Raw genomic sequence first — 22,352 nt, forward strand, 5'->3', positions numbered from 1 at the left:
GAGGGAGGGAGGGAGGGAGGGGAGGGATAAAGGTAAATATATGATAGATAGATGGATAGATAGACAGACATAGAGATAGGCAGGGAGACAGTCACATAGATGATGTGACTGTGCTGGGATTGAACTCAAGGTCCTCTGTATGTGCTCCACAACTGGGCCATACCTCCAGCCCCTAATTTAGATATGATCAACATCCAGTCTTATTCACAAAGTCTAACTTCTCATGTATCTGTTCTTTTCAAGCTTTTCTGATTATTGGGGATTTACAAGAAATATTCTTAAATATTTTTTCAGAGCCTGAGCCCCTAATATCTGTATTATTATGTTTTGGGTATTGCCAGGGCAAAGAGGGATTTTTGGCAGCTTCCTAGGTGATTCTTAATGTAGAGTTAGGGTGACGAGTCAGTTCCCTGGGCTGTGTTAATATACCAGTGGTCCTAGAGCATGATGGCTGTGTCAAAACTGTCAGCGTCACCAAGAAATGTGTTAGCTATGCATACCCTAGGCCTCCTCCTAGGCTAACCCAATGAAAGTATCTGGTGTAAGCCTGGAAGTCTAGAGTCCACGAAGACCTCTAGGTGTGGAGGTTGGAGAATGCTACCCTGGATCACATTGATGTTGATGTGACATCTTGCCATATATCTGAGGCTCTTTGTAAAACATAAGAAAAGTCAGATTACTCAGACTCTTAATGGTCATAACATCTTGTTTTTTAAGGTAGCAAGGAGGTATTGCTTACTAAGCATTAATACTTTCGACATATTTTAATAAATGGTGATTCTAGAGAATGATATCTGCATGTGGAGTAACTCCCTGCTCTTGTTTTTTTCTCATGTTTGGCACTGGATTCTGGGTATGGAAGACAGCTTCATACATGCTAAGTCCATGCTATAAACATGCTATACTGTTGGATCACACACCTTCCCCTTTCATCTGTGTTCTTTCTTGCAGTGTCCTTACTGGCTGAGAGCACAGGGTTTACAGACAGCGTACAAACATAGCAGATGAGTACAAGGCAGTTTTAGACTCATGCTTACCATGCCTGAAACTCTAGGCTCAATTGAACAATTTTTGAAAAGCATATACTGTTCAAGACTGAAATACTTTTCAGCCCTGAAAGAACTTTTAAAAAGCATACACTGTTCAAAACATCATAGCTATTACATAATGAAGCAGATATTTCCATAGAGTCTTGTGGTTTGAAGAGAAATAAATCCAGGCTCATATAGAGTATTCAGGAACTCATCAACCACTAAAAGCTACATCTTCCCATTTTCTGGGTCAGAAGACCATGCTTTATTTTTTCTTATTAAAATCCTCCAGCCCATGGATCATCTTTTAAACACCCACACCTAGTACCATACTAGGGACAATGCTTAAGGACAAATGAAATACAAAGTCACATGTAGAGGTTGAGGGTGTGGCTCAGTGACCCAGCATGGACTATTAACATGGACAAGTCCCTGGATTCAGTTTCTTTTCCCACTGCCAGGGACAGCAATAAAATACGTAAAGGCATTTATTAGGGCACTTGGCTCAAATACATCTTCATCCCGTTGACTGACAATTGCAAAAAATTAAGGATTGAAACCACCTCAAATGTTTGATTTGTTTTAGCAGCCATTGGCTAAAATCTCTATAATCTCAGGATTGCAGAGTATATAAAATTCAAATTGCTAGAATTGCTAGTAATTTTTGCTAAATTTGGATCTCTCTTGACTTGACATGAAGATAAATGTTTCGGGATGCATGAACAAATACAGGCTAAGCTGATGTAAGTAGTAGACTCTCAAGGTGAAAAGCAGTACCATTTACCAGTAAATATTTCCAGAGCCTTCATGATCCTGTCAGTGTGCTGGCCAGAATTTCACTTCTCAACATTTTCTGGAAATTCTATTGGTCTAGGTGAATTCTTCCTATACAAGCCCCTTTCTTTACGATGGCATTGACTTCTGAGAGTAGCAGTGAGGATTAGGCTACTCTTCAGTGCTCTTTGTTGAGACAATATGTCAGAGGAAATGAATATTAGTAGTTGTTTATAGATTATTACTTTCACATAAACAGAATAGTTACTTACTGAGCCGGCGGTGGCACAGACCCACTAGTGTTCTGGGTGTGATTAGCCTTTAGGATGCCGGCCGTTACCCAGAGCTCAGAGGAGCAAGGCACAGGATGATGCTTGGCAAGGATGCAGAAGGCTGGATTTTCCTCCACATTGGAGAGCATGAGTTTCAAGGATTTTGAGCAGGAGAGAGAGATGTCACTGTCCCGATTAGCACTCTGGTCTTGCCCACCTGGCTGTGCTTGGAGCTGGCAGCTGGGCCACACTCGGTAAGGCTACCCTGCTAGCTGCATCACCAGGCTTCACACTGTGCCTCTCACTTAGCCCCAAAAAGGCAGTGAGGCAACTAAAGGGATTAAATTGTGAAAGTATAATGTAATAATTAGGGCGGTAATTGTAAGGAAGATTGGAACAGACCCACCTTTTTTTGGCCAAACAGTGGTAAGTGACTGAACTCCAAAGATGTTGAAAGATCTCAGGCACATTACAGCGGCACATGTCCATGTTCCTGTGAGGAAGGGGCAGAGTATGGCTCTGTGGACTCAGGGCAACATCGAAGCAAATTATCATTGACAGGTAGTACTATTCCCCTCCCCTCCCTGTGAACTCTTCAGGGAAGGAGCAGAGATTACATAACTCCCCTTGAGAACCAGGCCTGCTTACTTCTGTCTCACAGCCCCGATGGCCAGGACATTATGTAAGTGTGACTTCTGCCCCACCAGGGTCTGGTTCTGGTCTCTGTGACTTCCTGAGGGACATGTGTATCCAAAACCTAATCTCTGTGCAGTGCCTCTTAAGAGTCTTGTTTCCTATGACGATTTGGTGGATTTAGTTGATTACTGATGGGTAAGAGATGTAAGATTTCAGAGGATGGACAGGAAAACACATCCTAATTTTATGGAATAAAATGTAGCCCAGATCTAAAACTGAAAATAAAACCAATTTTAATCTTTAAAGTAAAAACATGTTTTTAAAAAGTTGAACCAAAACAAAAAAAACCAATAAACTACCCCCACAACCCCCCCAAAGGTCATGGTGTTATATCCTGCCTCCAACATTTGGGAACACTTAGAGAGGCACTGTAAACGTGATGCAGGCCTGGTCTATGTACTACGAACCCACCTTAAAGAAAAAGATAAAAGGGAAAGAAAGGGGGGATCGAATAAGTCATAAAGTTAGAACTAAACTAAAACTATTGAGAATTATCTTTTCCAAAGCTGACCGTGGAACCTCACATTTGAAAAGGTAATTAATTACGGATTTCACTGAATGTCTAGTACAAAGGCATATTCTGTTTATTAATTGTTATCGAGGAACTACTGGAAAGGTGAGAAGAGCAGGATTCAAGGCTTTGGCTTTGAGGGCATTTTACTTAGTTTGAGGGGAGCTAAGGATTCAACCCCAGGCCTTATATGTGCTAAGCCTGCAGTCTCCACTTGGCTACACCCCAGCCATTAAGATATGTGAAAAATACTTGCACAGACTTTGACACTTCTGTCAAACATAACTCTGACAACTGCTAGGATTGCAAAGGCTGCTGTGCTTCCATTGTGTGTTAGTAATTTGGGAGGTAGGAGGCTATTACTCTCCCTCACCCCCAATTCTACTTTTGGCTCTTGTAATTCATATATAAATAGGAAAGGTTTTATTTAATTTTTGTTGTTGTTGATGTTGGTTTTCCTTTTGCCAGTAATTTTCTCTGGATTTTTTTTTTTTTTTTTTGCAGGAGGGATAGGGGAAAGGAAAACATACACAAAACAAGTCAATACATGTTCCATTACTTAATTTAACAGAAAATGCTAAGCTGTTAAAGCTTTTATTCCAATGTTAGAATGAAGAGAATAGGTTATATATGCAAAGCCACCCCAAGTGCTTATTGGAATACTAGAGATAAAGTCCCATGCTATTTCAAAACCTAAATCATATGCTTGAGTGTATAGGATTTGGGGTTGAGATGCTCAATGGTCAAGGGGAGAAGGTTTACCTAGCATATGTAAGGCCCTAGCAATGTAGGTTTATGTCTTGTCAAGACATACGTGCATGCACACACACATGCATACTCCACACACACATGCATACCACCACATACACACACACTTGCACACACACACCACATAAATGCACACTCACATGCACACACACATGCATACACACCACAGATGCACTCTCACCTGCACGCACACACCACATACATACACACTCACATGCACACACACACACACACACACACACACCACATGTACACTCACATGCACACACACACACACACACACACACACACACATACCACATGCACACTCACATGCACATACAAATAAAACAAAACACAGAAAAAATTAAACAAAAAATCCAGAATTTTGGACCTTGCATTAAACATTGAGTCTCCTACTGAGCCTAATGGTACATGCTTTCAGTCCCAGCCCCTCGGGAAGCTGAAATGAGAGGAGATGAGTTCAAGACTAGCCTGGGCTACATAGTGGGATCCTATCTGTGAAAAGCACTTAGGAGTAGCTCATGGTCTCACACTTGCCTGGCATACATAAGGTCCCACCTTTTATCTTTCACACTTCAGAAATAAGTAACTTAGTGGTAGAAAAAAACAAAAAAAAAACCATTTTCATGCCTAAGCCTACTTACTTGTTCTATGACTTTGGACTAGAACAGGGAAGTAGGCTCAGATATTTTGGTCATCCTGATAAGCCCTTAGAAATAGTGATCACAGGAGTGATCACGGGCTCTGTTTACTGCCTTGCTTGTTCTTTGACTATCGTTGTTTTTTGTCTTGCTTGTTCCTTGACTATTGACATCTATTGTATTGCTAGTTCCTCAACCTAGCAGTCACCTTAATACTTGCATGAATTAAGGTGGTATAAAAGCAAACAGAAGGAGGGAGGATGAGATCGGTAGTTAATGGGGGGGGTGGCGAAAGGGGGGAACATCTGAAATGTAAATTAACAAAATATCCAATAAAAAATCACACACACACACACACACACACACACACACACATCAGTGTGGGACTTAAGGGTTGAAAATTTGCTGAGACAGATTATAATTTGAATACTGAGGCCTTTGACAGTACTCTGAACTTCCAGATTTTTAAACAGCTTAAGAAGCTTCATGAAACAGAAATTATATAGATTACAGACCCTAAGGCATATTTAATTCTCAAGATAATTAATCTCTGCCTAGTCCAGTACTTGTCAAAATCTTCTGACCAGATCATTAGCAACCAAAGGAACAACAAGCCATATGTATAAGTATGTTAAGGTCATATGTCAGGATTTATGGGTGAATAAAATGTTCTATTTTCTTATTGGACCAAACACATTTTCAGTGTCAGGGAGGTCTGTTCTGCTGTTTTTATTTTGGAACTGGAGAGTTTGTGTCCCTAAGTAGCAATGGAAGATACATCAAGCAGTAGCCTACCATCCAGTCACTTTCCCTTCCACCTCCGCCCCACCATATTGCTCTATTCGTGTGTTGAAAATTTTGCTCAAAATCTCTAAGTCCAATAACCACCTCCAAATATCGACCCCAGTCACTACGAACACACCTCATAACTAGTGCTCACCAGCTGTCCTAGTTAGGGTTTCATTTCTTTGAAGAGACACCAAGACCAAGGCCACTCTTATAAAGAACAACATTTAATTGGGGCCAGCTTACAGGTTCAGAAGTTCAATCCATTATCATCAAGGTGGGAACATGGCAGCATCCAGGCAGACACAGAGCTGGAGAAGAAGACTGACTTCCCGGCAGCTAGGAGAAAGATCTCAAAGCCCACATCCACAGTGACACACTTCATCCAACAAGGCCACACTTATCCCCAAAAGGCCACACCTCCTAGTAGTGCCTCTCCCTGGGCCAAGCATATTCAAACCATCACACTAGCCACAGTATTTGGTCTAGTTCCACTTGCAGAAAATGTCTTCCCAGAGAGGTTACTCAGATGTGGCTATATTTGTGTCACCTTGCCAGGCAAAGTGAGGGCCACAGGTACTCAAGATGTTGGCTGTCTGGCAGTTGTCCCATGTCATCTCCTTGGCCCCTTCACAAATTCCTTATTGGAAAGTCACATCCTCCATTGTCCATAGCCTCAGGTACAAAGTGCATTGATAGAATCCCACACTATACCCTAAATATGAAGGTCAGATGCTGTCTTGAAGGGCTTGCATTGAGGAGAAATGACACCTAGACCCCCCAGCATTTGGTGCTGCCAACTGCTTCTGACCTGTGAATTATTTTGTGCGACTCTTTGTGGAAGCAAGTTTTAAGATCCTGGAGGAAGGTCTTGAAATAATGTAAAATGTATGTTTTGTTTTTGATTTTGGTTTTTAACCACTACGCACGATCATAGTTAGACCAGACCTTTTACAGCAGTAGAGAAAATGAGAACTCACATACTGAGAGAATGTATCCTATAAGCTACCAAAAGAATCTGTTAAAATATCTCCTACTTAAATAGTGCATGGAAAAAATAATTATAGCACTTTATAGTAAATGTCAACTTAAAAGCTCAGCTATGCTCTACAATTAAAATCCAAAATAATACAGGAGTGTCTGAACTGACTTGATAAATCTCTGTGTGATAATCAGCTTGGAGGCAGAATTGAAGGCAGAAGTAATATTTCAAAAGAATTGCTGTCTACAATTCATTTGCTTTAACTTAGAACTTGAACTAGTTTTTGTGGTAAGTTTAATTGGCTTTTCTGCTTCTTCTTGCAGTTGATTCTAATTATGGCTAATCTGTTTTGAATTGCATTAATGTTGCAAATTCTAAATTACACATGTGATCTCATGCCTACACTATCCCTTGCTGGTCCTATGTTTATTTTCATAGTTAAGAGTATTGTGGACTTTCCATATGGGAAGAAAGTTCACCCTTCTCCCTCTTTGACTGAGAGAGCCAGCAGGTACAGATTCATTTCCCAAGGTTTTCCCAGACTCTCAGTGAACCTGTTTTATTGCTTGCACTGTTGAAGGACGTTGGTCAGCTGACTTCTGCAAGAAGCAGACCAGACAGTAGAAGTTAGATAGCTTAGACTATGAGCTTTCTGAGAGTGTGTGGGCAGGGCATCTTCTCTGTCCTGCATTGACTGCTTTTTTTTTTCACTTGTTGAGCTGCTTAAAAATAAAAGTACTTCAAGCCTGGATCATAACACAAGGGCAGAGCTCCATTGAACTTCCTGGCCATAGTTGGGCTATATTCTGTCTATACCCAAACGCTTCTGCTGGCAACACTGTAGGTTGCACTAAGCAATAAGGTTTACATTGCAGGATTTTCTAGTCAGCTTGTGTATGTGTCCCTTATTTAAAGAGATGTTAAGGTCACAATGTTGATGATTTTGAAATTGTCACCCCAGGTTTGTGAGCCTTTTTATTTTCTCAAGAATCAGAATTTTTTGGTATCTCTATTGTTTATGTGTTTGTTTTCTTTCTGGTTTAGCCCTGTATGGACTATTTACCTATGAGCATTATGACACAAGTGTGTGTGTACATATGTCTATGTGTAAATATACATGTGTATATTTGGATACATGTTGTGCATATGTACATATGTTTATATGTATGTATATATACATAAATAAATGTGTGCATATATAGGTACATGTCTGTGCATACATACATATGTATATGTGCACATATATTTCTGTGTGTATATGTACAGGTACATATGTGTATATATATGTATATGTTCTGATGTGTGTTTGTGTGCATATATATATATATGTATATATGTGTGGCTAGATATACACATATGTGTGATAGTATATCTATATACATATGAGTATGGTTTTTATGTAAGCTTATGTACCTGTAGTAGCAAGTGAAACATAAAACAGAATCAGTGCAAATTAAGATAAAGTAATTAAAGTTTGATTCAAAAAGTTGGCTTTTTGTATTATGTGAAGCCAGAGTGATGATTCTCAGAGATGAAGTGAAAATCATCTCACTGTGTAGCTCCGGCTGGTCTTAAACTCTCAGTGCTCCTGCCTCAGCCTCCTGCAACAAAACTCTGCTGGAAAATATAAACTCAAAAGATCCTTACTGCACTTTTCCCTCGCTGGTTTTACAATAGAAACTCCCATTTCAGAAGCAAAAACATCTAGCATTGTTTGTTTGTATTTTAGGAAAATGGCGTACACACATTGCATTTCTGAAAGCCACTTGAATGTGTATATTGTTTTCACGTATAATTTTTAGAGTGTCTGCTTCAGTTGGGAGTCAGTTGATAAGAACTCTGCTGTGTGAGGGTGTGAGGGCTTTAGAACTGAAATTCTAATACTCAGCAGTGAGACATTTACTTCATTCTGTGGTATTGGTGACTGAACCCAAGGATCTTGACCCTTTGGAGGCAAAGGTAAGATGAGCTATAATTCCCAGCTGCGCTGAAACTCCTAGCATCACATTTAATGCCTGGCTGTATACACTGCCAAATTATGCGAGCAGAATTAACCTTTTAAGTCGTCTCTCTGCAGCATATCCAGGCCATGTTCCACCACCATGTCACTTGAGAGTGTTTGGAGAGAAGTGAGAAGCTATGATGTGATACCACACGTATGATTCTTATTTCATTTTTAAGTTATCTCAGGGTAAGGATGTCTATAGGTCAGTGATAGAGCAGTTCCCTGCAATACACAAAGTCACACCTCCCGTCCCCAGCACTAAAACGGGCAATTATGCAATGGGCTTTGGTTATGACTCAGTTGGCATTCATGAACTTCTGGGCTACCCATCGTCAGCACCACAAAGAGTCCAGGCATCGCAGCACATGCCTGTAACCCTAGCACTCTGACGGTGGAGGCAGGAGGATCAGAAGTTCCTCACCCATGCAGCAATTATCAGGCCAGCCTGGGATATGTCAGACTCTGTCTCCAAAACAAAAATACCGTACTGTAATTGCAACGACACAGGCACAATAGCCATAACTTAAAAAAATAATATGCCTCTTAGTCATCTCTGAAAGTGCGCTGCAGACTTTGTATTTTAAACGAGACTCTAATATAGGTAAATGGAAGCACTCTCTCTATTAGTGCCCTTGAAGCAGGGCCTGTGTTACAGAACCTAGAAAAAATAAAGCTGTCACTAGTAATAAATTATCTTTGCATATGCATATGGGCTCTGGGAATCAAACCCAGGTCCTCAGTAAAGGCAGCACATGCTCTTAACCCCTGAGCTAGCTGTCCCTCTGGCCCCTTGCTCAGCCTTATTTATTTATTTATTTATTTATTTATTTATTTATTTATTTATTCATTTATTTATTTTTATGTACAGATGAGCATTCACAGCTCTCTCTCTCTCATTCATTCTTGTGAACGTTTGTTTAACCAAATCTCTGATTAGAAACTCTGATCAAGTTCTGGGACTGCAGCTAGCAGGAGGCTGGTTTCCTCCCCTAGATTGCAGGGATCCTAAACCTATCTTCTCACAGGCCCTGCCTCTGAGACACTCTCTCACCTGAAGAAACCAGTCACTCTGCCTCTTTTATGATAAAGCTTTCCTCCAGAGCTCTGCTACTTCAGTCTGGTGCAGTCTCACCTGACTCCAGGAGGTTTGGGTCTGTCCCTCCAAGTCTCAGGGACTTCGTGGCTCATTTCCATCCTGGCCAATTTGCCAAGTAGACTCTTTGCCCCGGTACTGGGATTTCTCAGGGAGTGAGGTGATGGGACATTTTCCTGCAGTTCAATGGACTTTTCCCCAGCACCTGACATTGTAATCAGTGTTATCTGCTGACTGATGAGGCTGGAAACAGATTCTCTGATTACAAGATAAACTCAGACAAAGGAACCAGTAACTTTGTTGACAAGGAGAGAGTTCTCCTCAGCATTCCTTGATTAGAAACAAGTCTTTTAAAAAATGTATCATCATTGGTTTCTTTGAGGCAAAATTTCACACTTAGCCTCATTTTGAACTTGCAAAAAGCCCCCTACACCAAATCTTAGCCTCCTGAGAAGTTTATAGGCACATTATTTCCAGAATTTTTTGTTTGTTTGTTTTTGTTTTTAAGATAAAGGTTTGCTGAGTAGCTTTGAACTTGCAGTGATATCTCTGTCCCAACTTGACCATGCCTGACTAGTCATAACAAATTAGACCTTTTTAGAGAAAGCTCCCGCACACATTAACTGCTTTAGTGTAAAACTTTATGCTCTGAGGCTTTTATATAATTAAACAACACGCTTTCTTCCACAAAGGCAAGCTTAGCGTTAGACAAGTGGAGTTGGAGTAGATGAGAGAGTTCACTGGAAGGAAAGAGAAAGAATTTGTGAGAGTACAGTTGTCAGTGGCTCATACTGGTCTGGGTGACTCTGCTGCTAAATGAAAAGCTTTGGGTTAATGTGAGTCTTGAGACCCATAAGGAAGCAAACATACTCTGTTAAAAGTCAAAGTCCAGAACTGAAGGTGTGGCTCAGTGGTGGAGTCCTTGCCTCCTGAATGTGAGTGAGGTCTTGAGTTTTATCCTGAGCACAGTCAGTCAATAGGTCAATCAATCTGTCAATCAATCGATTGACCAATCAATCAATGGGAAACAGACTCATTTTCAGGCATAGGGCAGGGTTGTTCTCCTTTCTTTGTGAAGCCTAAAGTTCTGGAAAAGTTTTCTGATTAATTACTTAATAACCCTAAATAGCTTCTTAGGACTTAAAGGTTATTAGTCACTTTCTTGTGAACTCAGTTAATCCATTTTCAATCATTATTATGGGAGACCAAACGTTCTGGTCATTGGTGTGCACTCAAACATTCTAGAAATTTCACCCAAAGGCAAAATTTTGGTGAGGGATTCTGGCGAAGAATTTGGAGCTTACATTTAGGCACATTTGTTTGCTTGGTACTGGAGATTAAATCTGGGCCCTTAGATACTCATGGTCTTCCGTGGAGTCCACCCTCCATCTCTAAGATTTTTATTAGTAGATACTGAAGCTTGGATTTAGTTATGATAAAAAACATAAGTTTGGAACCTGAGCCACTTTAATTGTCTAATGTGATAGTGTCAACTGTGTTCATGTGGCTGAGTAGCAGATCCTTAGAGTTTCACCTGTGACTCTGGCACTCTCCCCAACATAACTCCCTTTGTCTTCCTGCCACCAGTCCTGGGCAACTGCACTCACAGAACCATAACATAACCAATAGCCAGGAGGACCACGCAGGATTATTCTCTTGGTGCTAGGGATGGAATGCAGACCTTGCAGATAGTAGGCAAGTGTTCTATTCTTGATTAAATACTAAGCCACAGTGTTTATCTTTTTCTGTGACTGTCACATTCTAAAATCCTCAAGGTCCATCCGTGGCATGTTGTTGCATATTCCAGACGTCTTTATGAAAACTGAATAACAATCTATTGTGTATAGTATATGTGGCTTTAAAAGAAATTCATTCATCTCCTGATGGTCATTTAAGATGCATCCACTTTCTGACTACTACTTAAGTAGTGAGTACACAGTTGGGTATGCAAATATCTATCTACATAAGATGCTGTGTTCTGATCTGAAGGCTGAGTCAAGAGGACCCAAATGTTTGGTGCCTACCTGGCTGCATAGCTCCTCCAAGGTCACTCTGGGCAAGTTAGCCAGATCCTGTGCAATGATGGAAGATGTAGATTAGTCATAGCACACCCGCCTGACATCTGTAAGACTCTGACTCGATCACTAATTCCACCCCCATTCCCATGCCCCCCATGTATTTTTAGTTTGTTTGAATATATACCAAGGACTGGAATGGCTAACTCAGCTGTAACTATTTTTTGAGGAGTATCTTTACTGTTTCCCACACCACTGGGCTCCTTCCCTCCCACATATCCTCTCGAGTACTTGTTATTTCTTGTTTTGTTTTGTTTTATTGGCTCTCCTAATGATTGTGATGCGACTGTTTAAATATTTTTTAGGAATTTCCCATGTGCCCAAATTTAAAATTGTTTTTTTGTTTTGGGGTTTTTTATTTTTGTTGTTGTTGTTACTGTCTTTTACATCTTTGGATTTACTCACAGGTAATCACATAAACAGCCAGTCTACATGGTTTTGGTCAGTTCTCTAAGTTGTAATAGTAATCCGATAATAAAACAACTTACGAGTAATTATGAGCTACGTACATGGTTGCCAGGAACTTAATTCAGGTCAGATTCTGCAAGACTAGGATGTGCTCTTAACTGAAGAAATGGGTCCACTGTCGAATCGGAATATATTACTTTTTACCATGAATGCATGTTGTTTTTAATGCTTCTCATAACCTTACTTCTTTATCATCCCAGGACAGTAGCGATACTATCACTAAACACTTCTCTTGTTCCAGAAACTGAAGTGTTGGTCAGAAGCAAGTAGATCTCAGAAAACTTGGAGCCTACAGTCCTGGCTCTGACTTGTACATTTTAAAGGTCTTTAAAGCATTGGGTAATTTTAGACTGTATTTTTCTTGAGAGATTGTAGTCGGTGAGCAATTTTTTTCCCCATTAAGTTGTTAAAATAAAATGAAAGTCTGGAATTAAGAATAGTACAAAAGCCATGATTAGATAATACGAAGGTTTAGAAAGGAGACGGTCAGGCTTATGGCTTAAGACTACCCACTGCTTTATCGTTCACTCCCAGAAATCCCTCAAGTTTAAAGCTGAGAGCTCAGCCCAGCCCTGTCGACACTGGGCCTTCTCTCTGCTGCCCTTATTTCCACACCTGGCTTGGCTAGATCCAGTCTGATCATGAAATATATGTCCATGTGTGCTCACTCAATACATACATTCACACACACACACACTCACACTCACACACATTTACACACACAAACTCTCAAACTCACAGGCATTTACACACACACAAACACACACACACAAACACACATGCATGTGCACTCACACACATCCTTTAATTTCCAAGGGAGAGGCTGGTTTCACTTTTAGTTTGTTTGGGATTTTAGACAAGGACTTACTCTAGCCCATTCTGGCCTGGAATGTGGAATAATCTCTCTGGCTTAGCATCTCCAGTACTGGGACTGCAGGGCTGAGGCTTCAGACCAGCTCTCTTCAGGTGTTTTGTTGATTGGTTGGTATTTATTGATGTATTTATTAGTGTGTGTATGTGTGTGTGTGTGTGTGTGTGTATGTGTGTTTGTGTATCTGTCTGTGTCTGCGTGTCTCTTTGGATACGTGACTGTCTGTTTTGTGTGTATGTGTCTGATGTGTGTATCTGTGTGTGTATGTCTATGCATTTATGTGTCCTCTGTGTGTGTGTGTGTGTGTGTGTGTGTGTGTGTGTGTGTATGTTTGCCTGTTTGTATGTGCATAAGCCACAGTACACACACAGAGGTCGGTAGATGACTTTGGGGAGTTGTTTCCCCACCACATGAGAGTTTCTAGGGCTGAAGCTCAGCTCGTCCATCTCAGCAGCACTGCCTCTGCAACAGGCCTTCTGGCTGCCCCTCTCCTCAGGTTTTGACGTAGAATGGCCGTCTACTTATACACGCTTCACAACCACAGCAGCAGCAGGCAGCTTGAAACTGGTGTCTTGTCTCTCTTGTTTTTTAAATAATAGATATTACTCAGAAGGAGGAGAATGTTCAATTCTCATTACAACAGAAAAATTACATTCTGTGGCATCAAATCAGGTCTTAGGGTTGGCGTCTCTAGCCATGTTGTGGAAGACCATTTTAATGGACTTCTATCAGTTCGTCCCTGAGGAATATTCCTAATACTAGGCTGACCTGGAACTCAATGTAGGGCTGAAGGATGACCTCTGAGCTTCTGATCCTTTGGTCTTTACCTCCCAACCTTGGGATTATCCCAGAAGACCTTCCTTATCCAGTGCTGGGATGCAGCTCAGGAGCAAGTAAGCACCTTCCAACTGAACTCCACCCTTGGCTCGTGGGTTAGTTCTTAGAGCTTAAATTCTGAACATTCCTTCCCAGCGAATCTGAACATACCCCACATTGTGTTCTGATGAGCACTCTAGGTGCTTGCCCTAGTCCTTTCGTTTCCATTTGCGGAAGGCCAGAGAGCACAAGAGAACACATGAGAGCCCATGAGAGCCCATGTCCATATGCATTTGTGCAGGCGAGATGGCTACATCTGGTATCTTTACCACTTGCGTTACTGAACTTGGATTTTGCTGGTTGACTCGATCCTCCTGTGTCCAGCTCTGTACACTGGGATCACAGGAGGTGCCTCTCTACCTGCATACCATGGGTGGTGGATTTAGTTCCTCATGCTGGTACAGTAAGCTCTTTATCGTTGGCCTGTTGACCCAGACCATCTTTTCTTTTAAAAATGTACGTTTTAGAAGCTGCATATGCATACTTGCTTACAGCTCACAGACAGAGAAAAGATGAGGTTGGGTATGGAACACAGAACATTTGGATTATGGTCAGCTCAAATATGATGTTTCCTGTGCCCGTGGCGATGCTTCAATAAGGATTTCTGTGAGTTTATCCTTACCCTTATAGAAACTTAAAAACTGAGATAAGAGCTAGCAGTAGATCACTGGGAGAGTACTTGCCTAGCAAATGTAAGGCCCTGGGTTTAGTGTAGCCAAGGCTAGCCTCAAACTCAAGATCCTCCTGCCTCAGTCTCCACCTGTATCTGCAGCAAACACGTTTTTGCTAGACATTGATCATGTCTTTCTCAGTGCATTTTAGAGCATGCCCTGATGACCACGGAGTCTACTTTCTTTCCCTTCGTGAACAATAGTGTTATTCTGGGATCTTCACATTGCTTTGTGGACAACCCGACACCCGTTGCTTTGGTGACTTGCTCTGTTTGGTTTCTGTGGAATTAAACTGGCCACAGACCACGGTGGCATGGAGACTAGATGAAGGATTTCTTCCTGAGGTGTTGAGAGATTCCTCTCCCTAAAAGCAACTCTATCCTACCCCACAGCTGCCCTGGTCCCATAAGGCTGACAACAGCAAAAGACAATGCCAAGATCCACCCTCACCCTCTCATTCCCAGGCTTCCATGTCAGGCTTCAAAATGTCCTTTCTGTCCAACAACTGTAGCAACAACAAGGGCTACACAAAGAAACTGTTCAGAGAGCAGAGTGGGTACGATGCATTTCTAAGTTGAATGCCAGTCAGTAATGACTTTTAAAAGATTAGAGTTAAGCAGTACTGCCTTGTACTTAAGAGTGCAGGCTTTAGAGCAAATCTTTCTGGGTTCAAAACCTGCCTCGGGCACTTGTGAGCTTTGTGATTCCAGTTGTGTAACCTAGTCTCCAGGCTTAGCGCTCCCATCAGCACAGAGGGTGTTCCTGTGTGCACATGATATCCAAGGCTAACTGGACCACTAATGTTTGTGGCTACAGCCCTTTGTGTTGGCACCTGAATATTAAGGGGTACCTTTAGAAATCACTGGGGCAGATGTCAAGATACCCAACAAGGGGATAAATAAGTGGATAGCCTTCCCTCTGTGGATTATGAAGTCATGGGGCTCAAATAACTGGAGTGTAGCATCTCTTTGGAGAGCACTTGTAAGCAACATACTGAGAATATAACATTAGAATGTATCTTATCTGTTACCCTTTTGTGTTCTCTTTTCTAAATATTATAACCACATGTACATTTTTTAATATAGATAAATAGATAGATAGATAGATAGATAGATAGATAGATAGATAGATAGAGATAGATAGATAGATAGATATACAGATACAGATACAGATATAGATATAGACATTATAGGCTAAGATCCACATTCTGAACATAAACTTTCTCTTTTCTTGCTGTCTAATTTTTATGAATAATTGAGTCCTAAACTCTAAAGTGGATCAGTCAGGGATAGAATCCCTTAAAAAGCCAGTTGGGTGGCTACTGTGGTTTGGTCCTGGAAGCCTAACTCCTCAGGAGAAAGGGGCAAGAGGTTCACTTGAGCTCAAGGCCAACCTGAGCAACGTATTAAGATGCTGTCTTGAAAATATTAATAGATAGCAAGTGTGCTCTATGGTCTGTTGACTTCACTGTACACAGCCCTAGGATGGCTCTGTCCTAAAGGAGTGCATAGCTGGGATGGAGGGACAGTTGGTTCACAGAAACAGAATCAAGCTGTGTAAGCGCCAGGGGAGAGCTCCCTGAAAGGGGGTGTCTGATGAGGCCTTAGGCATCTGAGAGCCCTGGAGGACAGCTGTGAAAAAAGCAAGAGCAGAAGAATGAAAGGAAAGAACATTTCTGTCTTGCTAATAAGCCTACAGTTCATATGAGGAAACAGGGTGTAAGAACATAAGAACAGAGGACCAAGTCATGGCTTAGACAGTCTATGAAGTGAATCTCAGACACTGGAGCCACACCTCCTTGTGAGCACTCCTGTCCCCTCACAGGAGACCAGAGGGTGACTTTCACTGAACATGATTGGTCTTTCAAAACCTTCACACCTGATCCAGCCTGAATCAATTTCTACTGACACCTCAATGTCCACCACCTTGTCACACACCTTTGTATGGGTCTGGAGGCTCCAGGAAGCACCACCCCTGCCTGATTTAGACTGGCTTGCGAATCAAACCCAGGGCCTCCTGCCTACCAGGTTAGCACCTTTCAAACTATTCTACATCCCTCTCTCTGGGTCAGTAAACCACTCGCTTGTGGTTCTTCTTAGCCTCTTGTCTTTACGGCATAGTTCATATATTTCATTCCTATTTGGGAATTAAGTCTCTGCTTCCTGTTCAAAATCCAGCAATGTGTACTACCAGGCCATCGTGGCTCTTAGATTTTCAGTTCAGACCTGAGGTCAGATCCTGAGAACAGATGGGGAAAGGCAGCTTGGTGTGGCTGCCTGCACATGTGACCATAGCGAAGAAGAAGAGGGTCCAGAGAAGGAAGAGAACAGGGACACAGAGTCCCTGAGGCTTGCTAGCCAGCCTAGGTGAAAAGAGACAATGAGTCTCAGGTCCAGTGACAGAGAGTCTGCCTCAAGGAAATATTGTGGAGACTGATGAAGGGTACAGCAATGCTGTCCTCTGTGGGTTCCCACAGGTGTGTGTGCACACGAATGCTCCCCCGAAATTCCATGTGCAAAGATATGCAAATGAGCTGTGGAAGTCAACTACAGCCGTTTGGCTTTGTTAATAAAATTGAGACAAGTCAGGGGAACAGACACTGGCTTTGGAATTGGCTTTATCTTGGTGACAAGAGGATGCCTGACAAGGAGGTCTCACTTAGGAGTTCTAGGTGCAAAGGTATATGAGTACCCTGTGGGAGTGGTGTAGACCAGGGTAAAGATTTGACAGATATTTTTATTTTGAGATGCCAGGCTAATTTCCATCCCTCAGCCCTTTCTGTGCCGAAGTGTGAAAGCGCATGAAATGACTGAAAGAAACCCACAAATAATCTGCTGGCACTCTAGGTTGGAGTTCCGAGCACACCCCGTTATTCTGCCTGCCAGAAAGCTGCGAGATTCTGTTAAGCAGTAAGTGAGGAAATTATATTGCCTGCAAACTAATTGTACAAAAAGACTTTGAAATAAGTAACCAGAGACCAGGACTTTGTGCAAAGCTGCCAGGAGATGTTAGAAATTGCTCTATCACTCCCGGCAGCCTGGCCGTAGGACTCCCAGGCTTCCACGTGGATCCCCCTCCGGAGGTAGCAGTGTATTGCCCCAGCTATCAACAAAACTGTAGACGGTCCAGCCGTGTCATTAGTAGCTACTCAACTCGGTCCCCAATGCCATCTAACAAATGTGTCCCAGAAAATCATGAGCTATAATCCATGAAAACTCTTTGTCTCCAATAAGAATGCATGCTGGGAACAGGACCTTCTGCTGTCTCCTGGCTGACTTTACCCAGGATAATGTTCCAGATACCCAGATACATTGGAGGTTTTAAAAATTGGATTATTTATTTATTTATTTATTTATTTATTTATTTTTTTATTTATGTCTAGTTTCTACTTATAGAGACTTGGAGGAAAACAAGTGTCCCATAGAGAGGCCATGCTCCAGTGAGAAGAAAGTCTTTGAACCATTACCAAAGTGTCTGCTACATTGTTATCCGGGTACTTGGGGGTGACACATTTTTTTAATGTAAAATGCCTCCTTTTAATTGACTCCTAAAAGCAACAGGGAAGGTATTTGAAGGGTAAAATCACAGTAGCCTGTAACACTGATCAAAGATGTTGACAGCTGGGGTGACCACAGACAACAACAGGGAGCTGAGGAACTCCATGGGAGGTCTTGGAAATGAGGTTCCCCTCCAGCTGCTAACTTATTTAGAGCCTGGCTGACTTGTTTTTTTCCAAGCATAAGCCAGAGTTACTTAGTGAGATCAAGGTTAGCATCTTCCTGTGTTAAGACTTCCTTAAAACAGAATGTTCACAAGGATCCCCAATTCATTGTAAACAACTTCTACCCCCCTAAATTGAATATATACACATATGTGTGTGTATGTGTGTGTATGTATGTGCATGTGTATGTTTGTGTGTGTATTATGAAGGACACATATATATGCACATATGTGTGTATATACATTATGAAGGGCACATATATATATATATATATATATATAATGAATGGCATATATATGTATATATGTATGTATACATATTATGAAGGATATAAAAATGTGGAACTGTTTTGTGAAAAAATAGTTTTTTAAATAAAGGCTTGTTCTATCACAGCCTGATCTCGAATCTTCCATTCCGCTGTCTCTACCTCCAAAGTGCTAGGTTTCAAGCCTGTACCACTACTCCTGTATTTTTAAGTGCTGCTGGAGTTGAACCCAGGGTTCCTGAATACTCAGTAAGCACCCTAACCTAAGCTTTGCTCTCAACCCCATCATGGACAGGTTGTTATAAAGAAATCTTTACATTTCCTATGGCGTTGGGAAGAATCCCTTACACCACTGTCTTTACTGAGTCATTCTTCATAGCATCGCTCAGACATTTTTACCTATGTGAAGATGTCACTGACATTCCTAAATACAATCTCTGCAAGGATGCATGCACATGTGAATAAGTGCCTGTGTGTGTGTGTATGTGTGTGCACGCATGTTTTGCATGTGTACATGTTCCCATGGAGAACAGGAGTCAATCTTGGGTGTCACTCCTCAATCACAGTCTACTTTTTCTTCTGAGACAAGTTAACTCACTGACTTGTGGCTTGCCAAGTAGGCCAGACAGGCTGGCCAGTGAGTTCTGGAGCTCTGCCTGTCTCTACCTCTTCAGTTCTGAGATTACAAGCACAGACCACACTCACACCTTGCCTCCCTCTCCTCCTGAATCACCAGAGTTGGAGATGCTTATACTTCCTAAGAATTGGCTCCTGTCCTCCACTGTCTTCCTGTCTAGTAGGTATCATGCATATGCAAAGGACTAACAAAAATGTGACCTGTCTGTATTAGATGACAGTACTTCAAAAGATAGGCATCCCAGAAGTCATTTCCTCCTCGTATGGTCTGAGAAGCTTTCATAGATGATTGGAATGGAATTGGAGTTGAACACTGAGTCTTGGAAATAATTTTAAGAAGAAAAGAGGGGCAGAAATAGATCATTCTCAGAGGGGAGTCTTGAAGGACATGCAGCAAAAAAAATATGAATAAATGAAATTGGCTGGATCTGAGAGTTCATGTGAGGTAATAATTGTGATATTGCCGGAAAAGTAGATGAGAGTTATATTGGGAAAGGACCTTGTGGTAGTTGGATAGCTTCCATTTAATTCAGAAGGGCAGCAGTAATATGTGCACTCACATACACACACACACACACACACACACACGTTGTGTTGGAGATCAAGTATAAGGCCTTAAACATGCTGAGCAAATGTTTTTGTTTTGTTTTGTTTTATTTTATTTTATTTTATTTTATTTATTCGATTATTTATTACACAGTCCAAACGGGCCTGGAACTCTGGCCAGCCCTCGTGCCTCATCTTCCCAAGTGTTGGGATTTGTAGCTGTGAACCCGAAGCTTAGTTCCCTTATTTTAAATTAGTGTAGAGAGGTGATCATGGCAGGCCTAGGAGGAGACAGCATAAATGGCAGCATCCATCCTGGACTAAGGCAAGAAGGCTGCAGCCCGTGATCAGGATGGGACCTAGGCAAGTCCATGCGTGAGCTTGCTCCTGCCATGAAGGATGGGAACATAATCTCCAAAGATGGATGAAAACACAGCCAATCCCATTTTCACGTGCGGTGCGCTGTGTAGCAGAAGTTGATACCACTGAGCTGAAGGCATGAGACGGATGGGATGCTCATGGTTCCATGGGAACGAGAACCATTACATCATGCTAATTTTAGAGACTGGGGATGGCTAGACATGATGCCTGACAAGCATTTGTTCCCAATGTTTGTAATTGTTATTCAGTCATTCCTCAACAGGACATGTTTGAGTTCTCTTTGAAAAAAATATGAAGAAAATCGTACAGAACATGAGGCGCTGGGAACCAAACACTTGATCACCGGCATTCAGTTAGCTACTCAGGAGGCTGTGGCAAGGGTGCAAATTTCAGGCCAGTCTAGGGGACTTAGGGGAACTGTTTCAAAATGAAGTTCAAAATCTAAAAACTGGGTTGGAGATGCAGCTCAGTGCTGGGCTGGTATACTTTTGACAGATCACAGGTTCTATGGGCAAAGCCATGTCAAGAGCAAGAGCAGAAAGGAACAAAATTGTAGCAACGTTTTTTTGATACAGATTAGATTTCTGGGGACATTTGAAAGAAACCGTTCAGATTCTCAACTCTTTACTCTTAGCTTCGACCAAGCCAGTATTCAAGTATTCATTTACCTTACCATTGCCTGTCACTTTATCATTATTATTATTATTGTTGTTATTATTATTATTATTTTTTACATGTGTGTGTGTTCCACCATGGAAGTCAGGGATGAAATCCAGTTTCTAGGACTATATAACATTCACTGCTGAGCTATCTTGCCAGTCCTTTTTCTGAGTAATATTTTTTCTTAAAAATATTTATTAACTAATATGAGGAGAGTGAAAGCCAGCACTCCTGTGTGGAGATTAGTGGACAATGATGTGGAATCAGTTCTCTCCTCTTTCTTCCTATGGCTTCCGGGGACTGAGCTCACAGGGGCTCACACGGTCAGCCGTATGCGCTGCTCTTTCCTGGATGAACCATCTCGCCAGCAGCTGAGTGATATTTCTGAAGAAGGTGACGGTGACTATTCCTGTTAATGCAGTTAATATCACTTCCATTATCTAACCTCATTTTAAAAGTAGTTGCTTCGAATTAGAATGCTAATTTAGCCAGTCAATTTACCTCAAGTTCTATTGCTCAAGACTTTTTTTTTTTTAAGTCATGCATACTTAACCAATTTTCTGTAGTTCCGAGTGGCTAGGTATTGCTTCCTGGTGAATTAGCAGTTGGTGAGTAGTGGAGTCTCTGAACAACCCTGCAAAGCACTAATGTGATATTTAATGAGGACACATCAGTCCACAGAAAGGTAGTCAATATAAATCAGTGTTTACAAAGTGTGATTAACTCTGAAATATTTCATCAATGCTGCGGTCCCAGGCAGCCTTCTATGCTAATTACTTGGAGCTGCGCATGTTTCTGGGGACTCGATGGACCCTGAGTACAGCAAGCATGGAACAGCAAAATTGCAATTATGCCCGGACCGTCTCCTATGACAATTTATGCGTTCAGTGCGATGACCTCCCCCTTCCCAAGAGGGCAATAAGCAGGATGCATTTTCATTAGGTTACTAATGCACTTAATCACGAGGGAAAAGGGTTAGGAAGTAGCCGGAGACCTTCGAGCACTCTGCAGCAGGGCTGATAGCGGAGACAGCCTTTATTTTTCAAGGCAGCTTCTTTACAAGCTGTGGCTGCCAAGAGCACACTGCATGCACTTCATTGTCTCAGAGAAACACTGAAAGTTTAGATCTTCCGTTTACGCGTCCTTTTTATTTCAGGTTGTTATATGTGGCCGAAAACGATACAGTCTACTGTTAAAACCATAACCTTGACTAGTTTGTTGTTATCACAATTCCATGGTGCTTGGAATTAATTATGCAAATACTGTCACAAGCATGATGAAGATGGGAATGGCAATAGCGGCCATTATTCCTTTCATCCTCACCCCCAGCATCATCAGGAAGCATCCTGGTGGGTAGCTCTGCCTGTCCAGCCTAGCAGGAAGGGCTGTGACATTGCTGCCCTGCATGACAGAGGCTTACAGCAATACCCTACATCACACTTTGGACCACTCAGCTCTGTGAGGTGTGTGCAGCCAGAAGGACAAGCAGATTGTCCCCAAACCATGAGTCACCATAGACCAGGACTGACAACCAGGATCCAGATGTGATGTTTTCTTTTCTATTTTTTTAAGGTTTATTTTATTTTATTTTATTTTATTTTATTTTATTTTATTTTATTT

At 41.6% G+C, this 22,352-nt stretch overlaps 1 protein-coding gene across 1 annotated transcript in view; it reads left to right on the plus strand.

Annotated features, from left to right (window-relative positions):
- Positions 1–22,352, plus strand: part of Esrrg (estrogen related receptor gamma) — a 418,399-nt gene that overhangs the window by 246,589 nt on the left and 149,458 nt on the right. The window lies entirely within an intron of this gene.

The sequence above is a fragment of the Grammomys surdaster genome, unplaced genomic scaffold, assembly GCF_004785775.1.
Source record: "Grammomys surdaster isolate TR1022 unplaced genomic scaffold, NIH_TR_1.0 130, whole genome shotgun sequence".
Taxonomy (NCBI): domain Eukaryota; kingdom Metazoa; phylum Chordata; class Mammalia; order Rodentia; family Muridae; genus Grammomys; species Grammomys surdaster.